At 41.2% G+C, this 21,880-nt stretch overlaps 2 pseudogenes; both read left to right on the top strand.

The window, feature by feature from the left end:
• The first annotated feature begins 231 nt into the window (after window positions 1-231).
• LOC130020484 (TAR DNA-binding protein 43-like) lies at window positions 232-1,360 on the top strand (annotated as a pseudogene).
• An 18,892-nt stretch (window positions 1,361-20,252) lies between these two features.
• LOC130020417 (TAR DNA-binding protein 43-like) lies at window positions 20,253-21,514 on the top strand (annotated as a pseudogene).
• The last annotated feature ends 366 nt before the right edge of the window (window positions 21,515-21,880 follow it).

The raw sequence follows: 21,880 nt of genomic DNA, 5'->3' as shown, positions 1-21,880 counted from the left end.
AATTTAAAAATTATGCAAAATAGAAGACATCGGTGAACCCAAAGAGCTCGATTTAAGAATGTGTAAAATACTTGAATAGTCACGTCACGAAGAATATAGAAATACATGAATAATAAATACATCAAAGTGTTCAAGGTTAGTGCGAGCCGAGAGCGAGCGGTCATGGGCGCTGTGGTTGCGCGCGCCGCCTCCTGTGTTCCGAGCGACCTAGCGGACGCCGAGCGGGCGAAGATGTTCGAGTACATCCGGGTCACGGAGGAGGACTAGAACGACGAGCCCGTCTAGATCCCGTCCGAGGATGATGGCACAGTGCTGCTGTCCATGGTCAAGGCGCAGTTCCAGGGCGTCTGCAGCCTGCGCTACCGGAACCCCGTGTGGGAGTGCATGCGCGGCGTGCGCGCGCCTGGTGGAGGGCATCCTGCACGCGCCCGACGCGGGCTGGGGCAACCGGGTCTAAGTGGTCAACTACCCCAAACATGACAAAAGGAACATGGAGGAGGCTGATGCTTCGTCGGCGGTGAAGGTGAAAAGGGCAGTGCAGAAGACGTCTGACCCCATCGTGCTCGGCCTGCCCTGGAAGACCACCGAGCAGGACCTCAAGGAGTATTTCAGCACCTTCGGGGAGGTCCTCATGGTCCAGGTAAAATAAAAGATATCAAGACTGATCACCAAAAGAGGGTTTGGCTTTGTGCGGTTCACAGAGTATGAGACCCAAGTGAAGGTGATGTCCCAGCGACACATGATTGATGGACGGTGGTGTGACTGCAAACTTCCAAATTCTAAGCAAAGCCCGGATGAGCCTCTGAGGAGCAGGAAGGTGTCTGTGGGCCGCTGCACCCAGGACCTCACTGCCGACAAGCTGCGGCAGTTCTTCTGCCAGTACGGGGAGGTGGTGGATGTGTTCATCCCCAAGCCCTTGGGGGGGGGGGGGTTTGCCTTCGTCACATTTGCAGATGATCAGGTGGCCCAGTCCCTGTGTGGCGAGGACCTGATCATCAAAGGCATCATCAGCGTGCATATCTGCAACGCGGAGCCCAAGCACAATAGCAATAGGCAGTTAGAGAGAAGTGGAAGATTTGGTGGTAATCCGGGTGGCTTTGGGAACCAGGGCGGGTTCGGGAACAGCTGGGGCGGCGGGGCGGGGCTGGGCCACAACCAGAGCAGCAACATGGGGGGCGGGATGAACTTCGGCGCCTTCAGCGTCCACCTGGCCATGAGGGCCACGACCCAGGCCACCCTGCAGAGCAGCTGGGGCATGATGGGGATGCTGGCCACTTCATCTTGTAACACATCATCAGACAAAAATTCATTTTCAAAAGAGATTTGGTATTATAGCATTTGTAGAGAACAGCCAACATAAGCAACAGGTTCTCAACAGCCTGCAATGCAATTCCTTAAACATCATTATAAAGAAATTAATGTAATAAAGTAAAAAAGAAAACACATAAATACCTTTGTGATAAAGATTCAAGAGAAAAAGAATGAGAAATTATCCTGAATTGCAAAAGAAAAATTTGCTGATAACCTTTTAAGTCCTAAATAAAGAGAAGTTCTCTGTAATCAGACCACTGCATTCTCAATGTAATATACAACATAATTTTAACAAGATTACAGCATATAACAACATACAACAATATAACAAAATCAAAGATGTAATCATCTACTTCCTGGAAGAAGAGGCTAAGCCTGTAAAACTTAACATGAACTATTCCCAAAACAAACTAATATGACCTCCACTAAACACATTTTAGATCTACCACTGACATTTAGTTAAACCACCGAATTTTCTTACCTACTTCCTTTTTCATATTTCACATTTCTTATTTCTCTAATTTTTCAACATGTGAGTTCTGAAAAGACCTCAAATTTTGTCAGAAAAACAGTGCCTAATCCCTGACCAGAGAAATTTACTTTCATATTTCTACTTTAGAAAAAAAATCATTAAGATTGTTGATCTTTAAGAAAAATAGAAAAAAAATTGTTTTCTGCGGCCAGAGAAATAATACATGGATAAGGGGATTGGCCAGCATTCAGCTGACCACGGTTTTATCCCAAGTACTACATATGGTGTCCCAGAGTTCTGCCAGGAGTGACCTCTAGTGCAAAGCCAGGACTAAGGCCCTAAGCACAACTGTGTGTACCCCCAAAACAAAATTAAACAAGCAAAAGAAACTTTTCTGTTTTTCTAAAATAAAGCACTCCTCTGAATTTATAACCGATTTCTGTGTCTCTCTTATTCTCTAGCATTGCTAGATACTGAACCGGCAGCATGATTTTACACCAAAAATCAGCTTAGCATTTAGAAATGATTTATGAGACACTAAATTCATAATTATCATAATTATAAAATACCTTAAAATTTAAATATTTTCAATTAAAGTCAATAAAAGCAAATAACGCAAAAAAGCAAACTTCAATTTAGCAAAGTTACATTTTCGTGCGTCTTTTTTTTTCATAAAATGTTTCTTTTGGAAATAAATCGATATTCAAACAAAACACTCCTATAAATATTGGCACTTCTCTGGGATCTTAGAGTAGAAAGAACTCTTTCCAGATAGCAGAAACTAAAGGAGGGTAGAAAGGGAGGAGCAGGAGTATCGGGTTCCTAACACTTACGAAGAATGAAACTCTAATAAGTAAGATGCTAGAGCAAGGTTTGAATCTCTTCTCTGTCCACAATGCTGCACAATAGACCACACACCCATCTCAGAAACGTTAAGCAAGCGAATCTCTTCTGAAATACTTAATTAAAAAGGGTTTGCCAGGAAGACACTAGTCTCCCTAACTCCATTCACCTGCCACAATAATCCTTAAAACCAAAGCTTCGAAAACAAGACTGAGAGTGAGTCTCGCTAAGCTGCCCCCTACCCATACCATTGGGTAACAGAACTTGGGTGCCTCTCTGCCTCCGTGGGTCATGACACCTTCTGGAGTTGAAGAAGTTCGCTCTACACCGGGATAGCTGTCACACTCACCTTTGCGCGCAGCACCCTTCTCCTATTTTAAGTCCCCGGCTCTCAGTCCCTCCTGGAGCAGAAAACCAATTATCTCTTGCCCAAGCTTGCTTGAGCCTCAATAAGATTCCACTCCACAGTTAAGAGAAAACCTGACTCAGGTTGGAGCGCAGCAGCGCTAAATCCAAGACAAAGGTTGCCCGGCTGGTACACAGCGCCTCCCCTGGCCCGGCCCCCAGGACAACCCTGGATCATACGTGCGGGTCCCCTTCCAGCCCGCACCAGTACCTCGCAAGCCTGTCCAAGGGGCTGTCACTGATGCCGCGCTTTCCGAGGGGTGCGGCTCTGTGACTAGTGTGGAGCTGCTGTAAACAGCGCGCCTCGCACTGGGCATCCACCAGAAAGGACTCGCGCGCGCGGAGCGGGCGCTGGGATGCAACAAAGGTAACTAGCCAGGGCAGGAGGCTCCCAGAGCATCCCCTCCTCTCTGGACCCGCCAGCAAAGGCACCTGCTGCTGGGGCTGGTGCTCCAGCAGCGCTCTAGAGCTCTAGCTTCGCGGGTTCGGGGACACACCTGCCGGGACACCCGGCCCGGGGGTGCGGGCTCACTGCCAGGCCGGAAGGCGCAGGGCCGTCACTCACCCGCGGAGGGCGAAGTCGCTCAGGCGGCCGCCTGCAGGCGTGCAGCCAGCAGCCCCGAGCGCTGGCATCTCCCCATCCTTTGTCAGTTGCCGGCGGAGCGCTCTGCGAGCTCGCGGCTGTGCAGCTGGGTGGCAGGCAGCCCGGCTGGGGCTCAGCTTCCCAGCCCTTTCCCCTCCCCGCCTCCCCCTCCCCTTCTCAGTCCCGCTCTCGGAGCCCGCACTCACTCGGCTCCCATGATGTCATCTGGTGGAAATCTGCCATGCTCAAAGACAGGAATAATCCAGCGCTCATGGGGGGAACGCCGCGCGGGCGGAGGCGGCGGCACAGCCTCCAGGTGGACCCCGCATCTCCTCGGCCAGATAACTGGAACCGAGCGCAGGACAGGGGAGGGCTCTGCGGATCCTGAGGGCCGGTGGGAGTGGTGGGGATCGCGCCAGGAGAAAGGGTCACTCTCAGCTGAGATTGCTAACTCCACGGATACACTTGCTAGCAGAAGCCCAGAGGAAGGAGAAAGTTTTGTTTTTGTTTTTTTGGTTTTTGGGTTTTTTTGTTTTTGTTTTTGTCTTTTTGGAAGCTCCAGAGCTCAAAGAAGGACATGGACACCTGTGCTGCAACCAGGAGGATAATTGAACTGCTGGTGGCCTGGAGTCCTTGCTTGCCAGGGAAAGTTTGGGATGGCAAACCGGGAAGTGCCAGTGCCAAGCAGCTTAAAAGGGTGGAGAAGGAAGGACCGCTACGGGAAAAAGACTGAACTGAAACAGTGAGAAATTTGCTGGTAATTGTGACCTCTGAAACTAACAAACGATTCCCATAAGATAGAACCCAATAGCTGAAATTCACCAGTATTTTAAGTATTGCACCCCCCTCTTCTTCTTCCCACCAAATATTACTGAGCATTCCCAAGACAAACTTCTTTCTAAATCTTACCCAAATGGTGCTTTCTCTGATGAAACCATTTAAATCACAAGAGGTTCCTTATGAACCATGAAAGATGTGATGTAAATTCTTCTGTTACTCAAGGTTGCTTATAACATCAATTGATGCTTTGTTAGAGATCTTGGCAAACAGTTTCAGTGCGTCTGAAGATTCTCCTGAATTAATGGCCATACGCGCATGCGTGCACTCACACACCCGGGTGCGCGCACACACACACATACACACACAACCACAAGCACACATCCACGGAAAATCTTAGAGTCAAAAATACATCTATCTTGTGCGACTTGATGTTGAAAACTCCATTAAGAGAGGACCCCCAAAGAGGTCTGTGTGTGCTTTAATGTTTACAATAGTCTCTTAAAGTTCCCACTAACTACCTACCACTATTATTAGGAACAAACTTAAGATTGCAGAGAACATCAACAGTCAGTACAGGCTGGTTAGGAAGCTGAACCCAAAAGCAGCTGGGTAGGAATGTGTGACTTTTCCATGAGAGTTCATGGAACATCATTCTTTCAAAGCATAAAAATTGAGTATAGCATTTATTAAAATGTGGGTAAAATTAGAGTTCCCTTAACCTCTATAAATAAAAAGGACCTATGATAATAATAACTTCAAGGCTAGTCCACTGGAAGTATTCTGAGGAAAAGATAATAAAATAAGTGTTAAAAAGTAGACTTAGAAATTAAAAAAGTGAAGACAATGGTACATGGAGTTTAGAATTAATTTAGAAAATCTGAAAGTACTAACTTGCGTTTATTGATTTTCAATGTTAAAATCTTAATATGCATCAAATTATTGATATATTACTAACATATGTTTTATATATTTTAGCATTCTATCAGTGCTCTTATTTTATTTTAGTTTTTGTACTTGGGCCACACCAGGCTGTACTCAGGGCTAACTCCTGATTCTGCTTTTAGGGATCACTCCTGGCTGGACTTCAGGGACTATATGGGGTGTGGGGAATCAAGCGAGGATCAGCAGCATGTAAGGCAAGAACCTTAACTACCTTACCATTAATGCTCTTTGGAAAAAAAAAACACGATCACTTACTTTAATGTTTTGTGCAACATCATATGCATTTTTCTTGATGACTGCATACATATTAGGCATTTTGTTAGTCAATGGTGGCTCTCCTCAGTGGTATGCAGTCTTTCATAATTATAAGGAGTTATTTGTATGAAGTTACTGTCAAACCAGTAAGAGTGCATTTTCAGGATTGTTGGTAACCTGGACATGTTTTTCCCAAATACCCTTGCCTCCCTCTGTGACAAGGCCCAACTTGCTCATATTCACCTTCATGACTGTACCTTTGGTGAGAGCACCAATGCAGCATAGAGTGGAGATGAAGGATCTTTTTTACACCAAGTGTTAGCAGGCAAAAGGTAACTTTCAGTTCAAGATGTGGTTCATGAAGATGAAGTTCATGAAGGTGGGATGCTCTCTGTAGCTTGCTGAGCTCTCCGAGATGGAGGCAGGAAATGAACCTGGGTCAGCCGCATGCAAAGCAAACGCCCTACCAGCTGTGCTATCACTCCAGCCCCAAGTAAGAGATGAATGGGATGAATTCAAGAGGAACAGCAAAAGAATCATTGGAGTCCCAGAGTAACAAGCAGGCAACTCCAATGAAAGTAATAACAGTTCAAGAAATCATCGCTGAAAAGTTCCCAAAGCTGGAAAAGCCAGGAATCCAGATCCAAGAAGCCCAAAGGGTGCCACTTAAAAGAAATCCCAATGAAAAGATCTCAAGACATATCCTAATAAGAACATCAAATATCATAGATAGACACAACCCTGAAAGCAGCAAGATCAAAGAAGGAAATTACATACAAATAATCATACTTTAGATTTACAGCAGATTTTTCGTATGAAATTCTCCAGGCCTGAGGTCAGTGGTGGGATATAGTTAAAAATTTAATGAAATGAATGCCTCACTAAGAATACTTTACCTAGCCAGATTCTCATTCATATTTGAAGGAATCATACTTAACTTCATGGATGGACTTTCCTTCCCATAGGTAAAGCCGTTTACCATAAGCCCATAGTGAACTTTATACTCTAATGAAGAACAGGTTTAAGATCAGTCACACGATAAGATTACCCACTCTTACCAGTAGTGCTCAGCTTAGTATTGGAAGTCCTCACCAGAGAAATTAGGCAAGAATAAAAAAGGACACCCAGATAGAAAAAGAAGTCAAGCTCTCACAAATAACAAAAATAAACTATACTTAGAAAGCCCTAACAACTCTTTAAAAATGTCCTGGAAATGATAAATTTGCATAGTAAAGTGGCAGATTATGAAATCAGCATGTAAAGTTCACAGCTTTCCATATGCGAATAGAGAAACACAAAGGAGAGATTTTTTTCAAAATAATTTTTACAGTAAAGGCCCTCCCGCTGATCATCGATTTGCTTGAGCGGGCCCAGTAACGTCTCCATTGGAGACTTTGTTGTTACTGTGTCTGGCATATTGAATACGTCACAGGGAGCTTGCCAGGCTCTGCCCTGTGGGCGAGATACTCTCTGTAGCTGGCCGGGCTCTCCGAGAGGGGTGGAGGAATCGAACTCGGGTCGGCCATGTTGGCTGCGTGTAAGGCAAATGCCCTACCGCTGTGCTATCGCTCGTGTCTGAGAAAAATAAGTACCAAATACATAGGAATCAGCTTAAAAAGAGAGGTTAAAGACCTATTCAAAGAAAATGACATGACACAAGACGTTAGTTAGAGAAATAAAAGTATACTTGGAGAAATGGAAGCACACCCCCTGCTCTTGGATGGGGAGCAAAATGACAATAGTCCTCAAAACTTTGTATAGATTCAAGATATATGACAATATATATACCACAATATCAAACTGTACTACAAATGGTAGTAATTAAAACAGTTTGGTACTGGAATAAAAACAGACTCTCAGATCAATGGAATAATATTTAAAATGTAGAGACAGATCCTCAGGTACAAAATCAGTTAATTTTTGAAAAAGGAGTGAAAAGCATAAAATAGAACAAGGAAATCCTCTTCAATAAATGATTTTGGTAAAACTGGTCAGCCATATGCAAAAAAAAAAAAAAACCCAGTAAACTCAGAATCCCTTTCTAACACTTTGCACAAAATTCAGATTCAAATGGATTAAAGACCTCATTATCAAACAATAGTCCATAAGGTACATAGAGGAACTGAAAGTAAATTATGAATAATTTTGTAAGACATGGTGATTTAATATATTTTAAGAAAAATAACAATGTGACAAAAATATTATGCAAAAGCTAAAGAGAAAATAACACTTAACTTTCATCAGTACTGTGGGACCAGACCAATAGTACAGCGAGTAGGGCATTTGCCTTGACATGGCTGACCTGAGTTTGATCCGTGGCATCCCATATGGTCTCCCCAGCACCACCAAGAGTAATTTCTGAATGCAGAGCCAGAAGTAACCCTGAGCATCACTGGGTGTGACACAAAAAGAAAAAAAATCATCAATACTGCATTATTTCCATAAATTAAGTTGCATAAAAAATGTATACTGACTTTTTCTTAAGTTTTCTAAAAACAGTCTTGTTCTCGATATTTCATTCACTCTCAACAGAATGACCATCTCTGAATGCAACAGTTATATATACCTAGGTCGAGAAGTCAACATGATGAATCACCTGGCACCTGAGTTACACAGGAGGAAGAGAGCAGCTTGGAATGCCTTCAAGAGTGTTGAAGAAATAACTAAGAGGACAAAGAACCTCCAGCTCCGAGCACATCTCTTCGATTGCACTGTTTTTCCTGCATTAACATATGCCTCAGAGACCTGGGCCCTCCGAAAACAGGATGAGAACACTATTCAGGTATCTCAAAGAAGAATCAAAAGAGCTATGTTTGGAGTATCATGCTTCACTCAAATGAGAGAATCTGGAGTTCTGATCTCCATCAACGCTCAAGAATCAGGGATGCTGTCTCATTTGCCAAGGCATCAAAAATCAGATGGGCTGGACACATAATGAGGTTTGGAGACGACCTCTGGACTAGAGCCATTACTGACTGGATTCCATGGGACGTCAAAAGATCACGTGGATGCCCACCTACGAGATGATCAGACGTTTTCGTCAAGACCCTGAACGATCAGTTTGAGGCTCTTCATGTTCCTAGAACTGGCAGACGCCATTGGGCTATACTAGCACGCAACAGGGATGAATGGAGACGTTCCTGGCGCCTGCTCGAGCAAATTTATGAGTAACAGGGAATCAAGTGATCAAGTGATCAATAACTTTATTTTCTTAATTTTTATTGGAACCCATACACTTAAAGTGGCAGAATTTATGAGATTTATAAATGTTAGTGATAGACTTTCTTAATTTAATTGAGCAGAATACCTAGTCAAATGAGTGAGCAGTTCAATGTGTTGATCTATGGATGTGGGAATCTCAGACACTGACATGAAGGTGATTACCTGTATGACCCTAGTAGTAATGAAGACCTGCAGTTCCACACTTAGTGGACCTAGGTAGGCATCCAGAATTACACTCAGAGCTTCCTTTGGGACTTCAATTAGTGCTTAGGATCAAAATGTGCAAGAAATGCATCATAACGCCTGTACTTTCTCTCTGCCCCTGATTTCTATTCTTAAACTACATTTCTTGAATCCAGGGAAAGTCCAGGAACACAATGAGGCATATGTAAAATAATTGGTACTTCTGTGTTACTTGTAAGTCCTTAAAAATGCACTTAACTTTTCTTACTTTTGTGGGCCTCATCTGTCAAGTCAAAGTGTTAATAACTGCACTATTTCTCTTATTAACATATCGTGAGGAGCAAATGACTATCAGAGATCGAGGTTTCATTCCAAAAGTGTCACGAACTGATTTTGTCAATACCATTTTTATTAAATATGGAAATTAGACTGAGTTTACATTTACACTGTGCCCTTTTAAAATGAGTTATTTTTAGAGGAAAATATCTGATCTTATATGTGGATTGTGCATTTTATCTTGAAAGTAAATATTATTGTATTGACCTACTTCTTTCAAATTTCCTTTTGTAATATCTGTTTCACCTGGGACTTTAAAAAGATAAAAGTGTTTCTTTGAAAAATCAAATCCTTGGAGAGGGGTGGATTAGCCCAGGACCCACCCAAACAGAGCCCTGGGAGCCACTTGCTCCCATGCTGCAAAATTGCTGCCGTTTCTCTGACCGGACTCCATCGTCTCTGGACCAAGTCTCACGCAGAAAAATCACCCTGCTGAAAATTTGGGTATGTGGGTATTTGTGACTGAAATCTCCTGACTTTCTCAGGGTCAGGATGGGCTACCTTCACTCATCCCCCTGTACTTCCAGAAGTCCAGGCAGTCAGGTCCACACTTCAAAGCTGCTGCCCAGTTAAAAACTTTAACTCCAGCTCTGTCGCCCAGTTAAAAATTCTGAACTTCCTAGAGTGACATCTCCAAACTCTCCGTTACTAATATTCCAGTAGTAGCTCTCCAGATTGGATAGACATAACATAGAAAGCAACCAATGTGGACTATCCAAACAGAAAGCTGTAACATTTTAGAAATCCCTCATACAAGAACTTAATGTCTCCATGGTGAATAATTACAATTTACACTGTCTTCTAAGGAAATATTTTTTGATCATTATGTTAGCAAATTATTGATAACAACCAATATAAAATAAATTATTGTGGGCCTCTTATGGAGGTAGGCTTGAGGGGTGGTTGGAAAAATTGGCAACAATGGTAGAGAGAAGAAGAAAATTGTGGTGAAAGTCTTTAAGAAATCATCATGAACAAGTTTATAAACTACAAACTTAAAGAAGATGTAGGGGGTGGAAGTTATGTAAGTAAGCCTTTCCTATTTCATGCAAACTCCAAAATGTATTAGCACAAAATTTCTTTAAAAGCTTTATTCATGATAGGTAAGGAATGATTATTACCATAATGTTATCCAAATACAAAATAAAATTTAATGCAATCTATCTTGATTTCAGAGTTGAAAACTTACTTATGCAAATGAGAAGAATAATTTTATTACATTGTATTAAAGGGTTTATTTTCTTTGCTTACATAATTTAAAATCATCTAGCAATCACAAATTTGGCTCTTACTGATATATTTTCGGATCATTCTAGTTGCCATTTCTTAAAGTTTTATTGGAACAAATAATATAAAGTAAATTTACTTTGTGCCTAAGAGGGCAAGTTGGAATTTGGAGGGAAAATGGGAACATTGGTGGAGGGAAGATCACATTGGTGGTGTTGAAACAGTAAATGACTGAAAAAACTGTATAATGAATAACATTGTAAATCATGGTGTTTTTAATAAAAGCAAAATGTTAGCGTAATTAATAAAAATCAAATCCTATTAGGAGAAAATATAGCATTTTATTCATTTAATGTTTTGTAGACAGCAATTATCTCTTAAATAAAGTTCTGCTAATAACACCACTGATGTAGTTCTATAATTATTTTTGTATGTTTTTCACAAAATATTAGACATAGCATAGTAATTTCCTGTAACTTTATAATAATAGTTAAAAATATCTAGTTTTAAATCATATTGAAAATTGTTGAAAACATACTAACTAAAGAAACTAAAGCTAAAAAGTTTAAGTGCTCTTTTAACATTTCACACTTAATATTTGGCAGAACTAAAACTATAAATCATTCTTTAATATAAAACATGATTTGCTAAGTAGCACATTTGTGAAGACTTCACAAGGAAAAAAGCTGAATTTAGTTTTAAAATCTAATATTCAAAAAGGTTCAAAAAGATCAAAATATCTTATGTATTGATTTTATTTGAGAAAAGTTAAGAAACAAAAATAAATTCTAGGGACTGGAGTGATAGCACAGTAGGTAGGGCATTTGCCTTGCATGTGGCCAACCTGGGTTTGATTTCTCCATCTCTCTCGAAGAGCGAGGCAAGCTACCAAGAGTATCCCACCCTCAGGGCAAAGCCTGGCAAGCTCCCCATCACATATTTGATATGCCAAAAACAGTAACAACAAGTATCACAATAGAGACATTACTGGTGCCCACTTGAGCAAATCAATGAACAATAAAAAGACAGTGCTAATATTCAAAAAGATAACTAAATTGGTTAGTAGCAGATTTCAGTATTCAGATAGTATCAGTTTTCTCTAAGTTCTGCGAAGTAGCTGAGTGAAATCCTGTCTGATTTTAAAAGACAAAAATGGCATCAAAATTCTTTGAAATTGAAACTGTATAGTTTGTAATTTTTTTTTTTTTTTTGCTTTTTGGGTCACACCCGGCGATGCTCAGGGGTTACTCCTGGCGGTGCTCGGGGGACCATATGGGATGCTGGGAATCGAACCTGTGTCGACCATGTTGGCTGTGTGCAAGGCAAACGCCCTACCCCCTGTGCTATTGCTCCAGCCCCATAGTTTGTAATATTTTCTACTATAATTTTAGCTTTTTCTTTTTTTGCTTTTTTATTACACCCAGCAATGCACAGGAGTTACTCCTGGCTCTGCACTAAGGAATTACTCTTGGCGGTACTTAGGGGACCATATGAGGTGCTGGGAATTGAACACGGGTCGGCCTTGTGCAAGGCAAAGGCCCTACCCGCTGTGCTATCACTCCAGCCGCTAAACTATTTTTGTTTCTTAACTTTTCTCAAATAGAATCAATATATGATATATTTTTATAGAGTACTTTTTCTTTTTCTTGTGGAAACCATTGTTCATATGCCATGAAATCGTGTTGGTAAAAACATGAACATCTAATAAAAAAATATCTAAAAAGGACTTGCGTTTAATCTTCCAAAATAAGAATTAGGTACTTATGTATCAAACTATATTGGATAACTACTAGATAGTGTATATAAATATAGTGTGAAAGTAAGCAAAAAAAGGGGGGGGGAATAAACCTTTAATTTTTATACCTTGCCTTTGATAGATGAGAAAAAATCTCAACAAAAGTACAAAATATTTTAAGTTGACTTTATTTTGTTATAAGAAGGCATAAAACTGAGCTAAGAATTCTGAGCAATAAGATAGTGAGTTGGGCATTTTCCTTGCATGTGGACAACTGGGTTTGATTTCCTGCACCATGTACAGTCCCTGGAGCCCTGCTGGAAGCAATTCCTGAGCACAGAGCCAGAAAGAACCCCTGAGCACTGCTAAATGTGTCCCCTCTCCTCAAACAAGAAGGAACAACCCCCCCCCCCCAATAAACGCTGAACTAAAATGTATCATTAGTTTCTAGCAAATAAAATAGCACAGTGGTAGGGCGTTTGCCTTTCGCACAGCCAGCCTGGACGAGCCAGGTTCGATTCCTCCACCCGTCTCAGACAGCCCCGCAAGCTTCCCCGTGACGTATTCGATATGCCAAACACAGTAACAACAAGTTTCATAATGGAAATGTTACTGGGCCCGCTCGAGCAAATCGATGAAGAACGGGAGGACTCTCTTCTCTCTCTCTCTTCATTATCAGATCTATATTTAATGACCAACAAATTGGAAATCATGTAAGAACTACCATGTCCTATGAGGAAATGGTGTCAGCAACTTTAGTAAGGACTTGATCCCTAAGGTAAATGAAAGCCCCGAGAGCTTGAAAAGCCAAATTTCTTGCATGAAACATTATGTCTGGTATCATAGCTGTCTTTCCTCCTACCAAACATGTAAACCACTAGATTTTACTCTAAAAAAGAGTGCAAAATATGTGCATGCTGAGGAGTTCTCACTGGGTTTAAGCAAAAAAACAAAAACAAAAAAAGATTTTCAACATCTTTTAAAAAATCCTTTATGAAACTAGATATTTAAGTTCTATTTTGTAAGATTGTAATCATCCACTTATTCGAGAAATGCCATGTGCTAGATTGCTTTGAGCATGAACACTCAAAGCAAAGTTTCTGCATAACTTTATCTCTTTTCCTTACATCTTTGTTTTGGCTTATTTTCAATTCAGTGTCAAGCCCTATATTTTTATGGAGAATTGATTTCTTTAAAAATAGATTGCTCGGGCTTTCCTTACTGATTTTAAGACTGTGCTTAAGGATACTGTACCCTCTGTGGTTCAGTGTCCTTTACCCAAGGACACACTTGATCAATTTGTGATTTAGTTCTGTTCAACAAAGAAATAATCTTTATGGATGGAGGTGCATGCTTTCAGTTGTCACAAGATGAAAGCTGTGTTTCTTTCTTTCTTTTTAAAATCTTGGCTGAACAAAAACAGCATCAAATTTATTCACTGAACACTGTAATTCATTTCTGGTCCTGCAGCCATTTCACTTTTTTTCTACTGACTTTTCAGGCACCATCTAGTTTTATACTTAAAATAGACAATTTTGAGCTCTTATTAAATCTGTAAAATTCCTCAGGAGTTTCTTCTAAAACCATTTATCTGTCACTTTCTTTGCTTTTCATTGCAGGTCCAACACCAGATGGATAGTAAGCCTTCTTGATATAGAGAAAAAGGTAATGCATTAGGAGGTCCTAGAGAGTGTCTGGTATGAGATAAACTAGACTATGTTTAATCCAGAATTCAGTAATCTTGGTACACCTTTCCCTTCTTCCTTTATTCTGACTGTAACGATTGATTCAGTTTCTGGAATTAGTGTACCATGTTTATTGCTTGCAATAGATACCTACTCTCAACAGAACAGTTGTTGTTAGAACTCTGATAACAGGTGTAATACCAAATCATCTTTTTGTACGATGAGTATTCTGTGCACCTACTTGGTATGGACACAAAGGTGCTAAGGTACACGTGAGACTCTACACAATCTGAGAGTTCATCCAGATTTTTGAGAAGTTGAGGTTTTCAGGCTGAGATAAAAACCTCATAGGTTATGTTATTTGCAGAGAAAAAAAGTTAGACCCCACCTCCAGCCATGGCATAGTTCCTTGTCTTTACCACAGAAAGAAAATAAAAATGAAAGCATTCAAGCAGAAGAAAGTGGAATAAATGGTAGAGAATATACAAGGAAGAACATGGACTTCTCTAGAAAAAGGAAAACAATAACTCAAAAGAGTCGTATTAAAGGAATATAGTACACACAGAAATAGGAATTGTAGATATTTCTAAGATAGAATGCCCTGAGTTGTTTTGGATAGCTGATTATATAAGATTTTATTTTTCCTAAGATGCTCCAGGAACTCTGGATTTCTTTTCATCAAATCTATGCACAGTCAGGGATTAACTTTGTCCTGAGACTCTTTTCTCCTTTTCTGACTATATCTTGTCATTCCAAATATTTCTTAGTTTGGAAATAAATTTTGCCTAAAATTTGCCTCATGGTGACTGCCTATTTCATTGTCATCTCTATTGTTGCTATCCCTCCATTAAAAGCCCTCGTGGTACTAACTATAACATGGATAAATAATTATATCCAACATCTTGCTTCCGTCTTGTATTTCTTCCATAGAGAAGACATAGTAAAATCTATAATGCATTAAATCTGATATTTTCTCGTAAAAGAGAAAACTAAACTCTTGTTAGTCTTCTACCATGCTTAGAAAAAAATCAAACGTCCCTCTAAATTTATAAAATTATATAGTTATAGGATATGGCCGGGTTAAGTCTCCATCAAGATCTCTTAGCTTCTGTATACTATGAATAATTCATTCTAGTCACCTGACCTTTGGATATTTATTGAATTAGTCAGGCAAGCTCTTAGAGTATATTTGCACTGCATATTTCTTCTTCTTGGTGTTTGTATTCACAGAAGTCTTTTTGTTTTTCTGCTTTTAAGCATTAAGATCAAATGTTACCACCTCCAAGAAGTTGTCATGAAAAAAACATTGAAAATAACTCACATTAACAATCTATTTCCTTGAGTTCATTTGTTGCATGTTAATTATTATCACCTGTTAAAACAATCAGCAAACAACAAATAAGATGGATTTTGCTTAAAATACATCAGTTCACAAAAAGTTTAATCTTTCATTCCTGGCATTCTAAAATTAAAACCAAGAAATGGATACATTTCAAAAGTTTATATTGGCATTGAGAGGACAGAAAATATTACCAACATGACCTACACATGTTTAGGTGGGGTTGTGTGAGAGTATTTAACATATGTAATATAAAATTCACTATCTGGGAAACTTTAGGTGATAACTTTGAAATAGAACAAAAAATATATCAAAGAGAATCCTGCTCACGACCTCAGCCCAGTAATGTCTAAGGAGACCTAAATGACTACACTAACATAAATATCCTGAATTGAATCCTAGGTCAGAAAGAGGGTACTGGGGAAAAAAACAAGATTGAGGATGTAGGAGAAGTATATGGGATTTTAGTTGCCAGTCTCTTTTGGCTCATTTAATGAGTCAATATGACAAAACACTTAAATTTTGTATTGCAAAACATTGCAAATATTTTCTAAATTATTATGTGGATACTGCTAAGTATTTGAAAACATAAGGTGTTGGTGTTAAGAGAGACTGGGTGTGATGTACGTGGCAAACCTACCACATACCTAGTTTCACAACTTTTCTGTACCTCTAAAAAAGTTTATATTATAAAGTGATAGGAGCAAGGATGTAGCTCTATCAAAAAGTTCATGCTTTTTATGCAAGAGGAGTGGGCATGAATACCAGCACCACAAAAATAAGTAAGTAATAAAACGTCTGGGCTGGAGAGATAGTGCCGAGAGTGAGGTATTTTCACTGCATGTGATCAACCCAGGTTTCATCGCTAGCACCTAATAAGGTCCCCAGATCCCCACCGAAGTGATCCCTGAGCACTGAGCCAGGAGTAAAGTGATCCCCGAGCACTGCCAGGTGTGGCACAAAATACAAAAATAAAACATAAAGCTACTTTCTTGGAAAAATTTTATAAAGACAAGAAAATACCACGTTCACAGAACAGAAAATATGGGTGGTCTCTTTGTTCATCGAAAGTTCCCAGGTAGGTTCTTTTTTTTTTTCCTCCTGCAATATTTTTGTGGGTTGTTTTATTTTTTTTTAATTTTTATTAGCAATCACCATGAGGTACAGTTGTAGACTAACAAATTTTTGTGCTTGGGTTTCAATTATACAATGATCAAATACCCATCCCTTAACCAGTGCCCATTTTCCACCACCACAGGTCCCAGTATCCCTCCCACCCCCCATCACACCCCGCCCAGGTAGGTTCTTAAATGAAGATGAATAATAAAGGTGCTTAGATTCAGGGTTAGAAATGAGGGAATGGGGTGTGGGGGGAAGGAAAACAGAAGAGAGACTCCTCAGGCAAGAAGCAATGTAGTACAGGACTTTCAAGTACGGCAGAGTTTGTGGTGTTTTCATAGGAAAACTGGATTTTTGCATTTCTTTTTTGTTTTCCTTTCCTTTATTGTTTTGTTGTTGTTGAATCACCCTGAGATACACAGTTGCAAACGCTGATCAGGTTTCATTCAGACAATGTTCCATCTCCCATCCCTCCACCAGTGTACATGTCCCAAGTTTTCCTGTTTCTTATCAAACAAAATCCCAGCAGTTTCCTGTTTCACACAGAGGTCTTGCTAATTTAGGGCTCATTTGTGGTGTTAAGATAAATTAACATCTTTTATTCAGACTTAGGCTGGTGGGGACTGTCTCTTTAGTTCAGACATTTTAGTTTATATATTTCACCATATGCCCAGGTATTGTTTCTTTTCTTGTCTTTCCAAGGTCTGGGTCAGAATTTATGGTCTTGGAAAATTATAAACTTCTCACTCTCAAAAGGAGTCCAGGAATTTGTGGGGATATTTAAAATGTAGAGTGAGGACAGCTAAAATGAAGACCTGGCAAGGGGAATCTGAGGTTTCCACTTTCATTATTAAGATGTTGTTATTAAGACATCATTAAAATGACTATCAAAAGCTATCTCAATTCTAATAAGATTTGATCTACAAAAATTGTGAGACTGATTCTAAAATTCACTCTAACAGTCAGGGGACCTAGGGTAATCAAAACAACTTTGAAAAATAAGTGCAGAGATTGAGGAATCACCCTAAGTGATTTCAAAAGTTATTATCAAGACAATAGAATACTGTGTATTACTATACAAACATTTGGCTACATCTCGTAGCCAAATAAGTTACAAGAGACTATGAAGTGCACAAATCCTATCGTCCTGTTATATCTGGTTGTAGCAGACCACTGATGCTGTAACTTTTATAGGACAATAAGCTCCATGTCCGGAAGATTGTCTTACTTAATGGAGTGGAGGAATCTGAGACGGAGTCATCAACACTTTTATTGGCTCTTGTTAAATCTACAATACCCAGTTTGCATTCATACTAACCCTCATAACCAGTCTTTCATTGGTCTCCTTACAGAAAGAAATGTGCTCACACCCCTATACTGCTTTCTGGGTGCCATTGAAGGAATGGGGTGTTCACTGACTAGGATTCTGTGTTCTCTTTTGATACTCCGTTTCAAGGGTTAGGAACTTGCATTTACAGCCCATACACTACTGCTGTCTAGTGGGAACACTATGCAAGTAGCCAGAGCTCTGTTTCTTTAGGCTTCATTCCAAATCCCTCCACAAACAGTTGGTCAACAACATAAATCAGATCTGGTAAGTATTGTAAACCATGGTGCCCACAATAATTTTTTTTTTAATCAGGTTTGACATGTGGGAGGGAAAGGGCCTGTGGAGAGAAGGCAGAGTCTATATTAAAGTGGAATCAAGAACTTAGATGCAATCAGGAAAAGAGCAACTCTTTAAAATAAGAAGAGTTCTGAGGAAGGGGAAACAAAGAGTTTGGGGAGTTTGGAGATGAGGAACTGTAAATAGTGGAGAGCAAAAGTAATAATTACAAAGCTGTCATTCTTCGTGAAAAAGACGGCATTCCGAAAGTGGGCCTATTTCAGATTCACAAATAAATCACAAAGAGTTGACAAAACCTTAATGACTTTAAAGTGAGACACAACACTCCTCACTAACATTCTCCTAAAGAAATATTTTTTAATCATTCTCTTAGCAAATCATTGATAGAAAGAAATATCAAATGAATGATTGAGGGCCTGCTATAGGGGCAGGCTTAAGGGGTGGTTGGAAAGATTGGAAACAATGGTGGAGGGAAGATGTAATGGTGGTGGGTTGGTGTTGGAATATTGAATGCCTCTGCCAGACCATCATGAACAAATCCGTAAACCACAGCACAAAGGCAAAATGAATTAATTAAATGGCAAAAATAATATTTTGAATTAAGAAAAAAAGAAATAAGAAGACCTTCTTGGACAATGACCAGAAGGGACAGAGAAACAGGAAGTTGTTCTAAGACAGTTAAATAAAAGTTCATGGCTGGAGCGATAGTACCACGGGCAAGGCATTTGCCTTTCACCAGGCCGACCTGGGTTTGATCCTGGGCATCCCATATGGTCCCCACCTCAGGAGTAATCCCTGAGAGTAAAGCCGAGACTAAACCCTAAGCACTGCCAACAAAACAAAACCTTAAATTAGAAGATCACCTGAGGATTATTCATAAGCAATACAAAATAAATTATTTAGTCCTGGTTTGGGGGCAGGGTTTGGGGGTCTGTGTGGAAACATTCAAAATATGGTGGTGGGTAGGTGTAATGGTGGTGGGATTCGTGTTGGAATATTACATGTATCAAATTATTGTGAACAATAATTTATTATTATTATTATTATTAGTGAATCACCATGAGATACTGTTACATACTTATAAACGTTCATTTTTGCATTTCAGTCATACAATGATCGGTTACCCATCCCTCCACCAGTGCCCATTCTCCACCACCAATGATCCCAGTACCCCTCCCACCTTCCCACCCCCTCCCCATCTCCACCCTGCCTCTGTGACAGGGCTTTCCCTTTTGTTCTCTCTCTCCTTTTGGGTATTGTGATTTGCAACCGAGGTATTGAGTGGCCATCATTTCTGTTTAGTGTGCTCATATGCTAGCTTACCTCAGCATTGGATCATACCTGACAGAAGTGCTGGATTTGTTGTCATTACTAATTGCATGATGGAACTGAAATGTTTTCCCACATTTTCTGCTTTCTAAAGTAAGCAGCTGCTTTGGGTTGATTGAAGAAAATCAGTCCAAACAGTAAAGTAAATCAGGGTAAATGGCTATAAAAAAATGACAGAAAGGAAACTTAAGAAGTCACTCTCATCTCTTTTCTCTATGGCATCAAAGTCAATTTCTTTCTTATCAATCTCTTCCAAATGCAGTCAGCAAAACATATAGTTCTAAGTCTTTTGGGGGGGGGGTATTTTTAACTCCTCAGTGAATGTTTTTCTTTTCTAATTTCTAAGCCTAGTTCTTGCCAATTGCTTTCCTTTTCAATTTTTTTTAATTGATGTGGGATGCCACACCCAGCTCTGTTCAGGGGTTACTCCTAGCTCTGGGCTCAGGGATCACTCCTAACAGTGCTCAGGGAACTACATAGGGTGCTAGAGATTGAACCTGAGTTGACCGTGTGCAAGTAGGGTGCCTTACCTGCTATCTATCTCTCTGGTCCCACCAATTCCTTTCTAATGTATTCAAAAGAACATAGATGTCTAGTCCCACAACAAGATGACATTTCAATTAAATCCAATTTTAAAATTATGAAAAATAGAAGACATCGGTGAACCCAAAGAGCTCGATTTAAGAATGTGTAAAATACTTGAATAGTCACGTCACGAAGAATATAGAAATACATGAATAATAAATACATCAAAGTGTTCAAGGTTAGTGCGAGGCGAGAGCGAGCGGTGGTGGTCGCTGTCATTGCGCGCGCCGCCTCCTGTGTTCCGAGCGACCTAGCGGACGCCGAGCGGGCGAAGATGTTCGAGTACATCCGGGTCACGGAGGAGGACGAGAACGACGAGCCCGTCTAGATCCCGTCCGAGGATGATGGCACAGTGCTGCTGTCCATGGTCAAGGCGCAGTTCCAGGGCGTCTGCAGCCTGCGCTACCGGAACCCCGTGTGGGAGTGCATGCGCGGCGTGCGCGCGCCTGGTGGAGGGCATCCTGCACGCGCCCGACGTGGTCAACCGAGTCTACGTGGTCAACTACCCCAAAGATAACAAAAGGAACATGGAGGAGGCTGATGCTTCGTCGGCGGTGAAGGTGAAAAGGGCAGTGCAGAAGATGTCTGACCCCATCGTGCTCGGCCTGCCCTGGAAGACCACCGAGCAGGACCTCAAGGAGTATTTCAGCACCTTCGGGGAGGTCCTCATGGTCCAGGTAAAAAAAAAGATATCAAGACTGGTCACCAAAAGAGGGTTTGGCTTTGTGCGGTTCACGGAGTATGAGACCCAAGTGAAGGTGATGTCCCAGCGACACATGATTGATGGACGGTGGTGTGACTGCAAACTTCCAAATTCTAAGCAAAGCCCGGATGAGCCTCTGAGGAGCAGGAAGGTGTCTGTGGGCCGCTGCACCCAGGACCTGACTGCCGACGAGCTGCGGCAGGTCTTCTGCCAGTACGGGGAGGTGGTCGATGTGTTCATCCCCAAGCCCTTGGGGGGGGGGGGGCGTTTGCCTTCGTCACATTTGCAGATGATCAGGTGGCCCAGTCCCTGTGTGGCGAGGACCTGATCATCAAAGGCATCCTCTGCGTGCATATCTGCAATGTGGAGCCCAAGCACAATAGCAATAGGCAGTTAGAGAGAAGTGGAAGATTTGGTGGTAATCCAGGTGGCTTTGGGAACCAGGGCGGGTTCGGGAACAGCCGGGGCGGCGGGGCGGGACTGGGCCACAAGCAGAGCAGCAACATGGGGGGCGGGATGAACTTCGGCGCCTTCAGCATCCACCCGACCATGAGGGCCACGGCCCAGGCCGCCTTGCAGAGCAGCTGGGGCATGATGGGGATGTTGGCCAGTCAGCAGAACCAGTCGGGCCCGTCAGGGAACAACCAGAGCCAGGGCAACATGCAGAGGGAGCCCAACCAGGCCTTCGGCTCCGGGAACAACCCGTACAGCGGCTCCAACTCAGGCGCCGCCATCGGGTGGGGGTCGGCCTCCAATGCGGCCTCCGGTAGCGGCTTCAATGCATGGACTTCAGCTCCAGCATGGACTCAAAGTCGTTGGGCTGGGGCATGTAGGCTGGGCTGGTCAGTTAGACGCTAGAGACTGGTGGGAATTCAAATTTTTCTAAACTCATCGTAAATATATTGTAAGATACATACGCACTAAGAATTTTCAAAATTGTTTTTTTTTCGGTGTGGAGTATATTCAGGAGTATTTTTGACATCTTTCATTTAGAAAAAGAAGAAAAGCTAAAGGAATTTTCTAAGTTTTGTTACATAACGGGTTGAACTCTTGAGTGTTTGAAAGTGAACTGCTGTTAGCCTGACAGGTAAACCAACACCACAATTGCTATCAAGAGGCTTCTCCTGTAATTATTTTCTCCCTGGACTTGTCACCTGAATTATTTGCATGTTCAAAGTGGAACCCATTGGTTAGAGCTG

Source organism: Sorex fumeus, unplaced genomic scaffold, assembly GCF_029834395.1.
Source record: "Sorex fumeus unplaced genomic scaffold, SorFum_2.1 ptg000012l, whole genome shotgun sequence".
Lineage (NCBI taxonomy): Eukaryota > Metazoa > Chordata > Mammalia > Eulipotyphla > Soricidae > Sorex > Sorex fumeus.
Note: the sequence above shows the minus strand (reverse complement) of the source record. Positions and strands in the feature narration are given on the sequence as shown.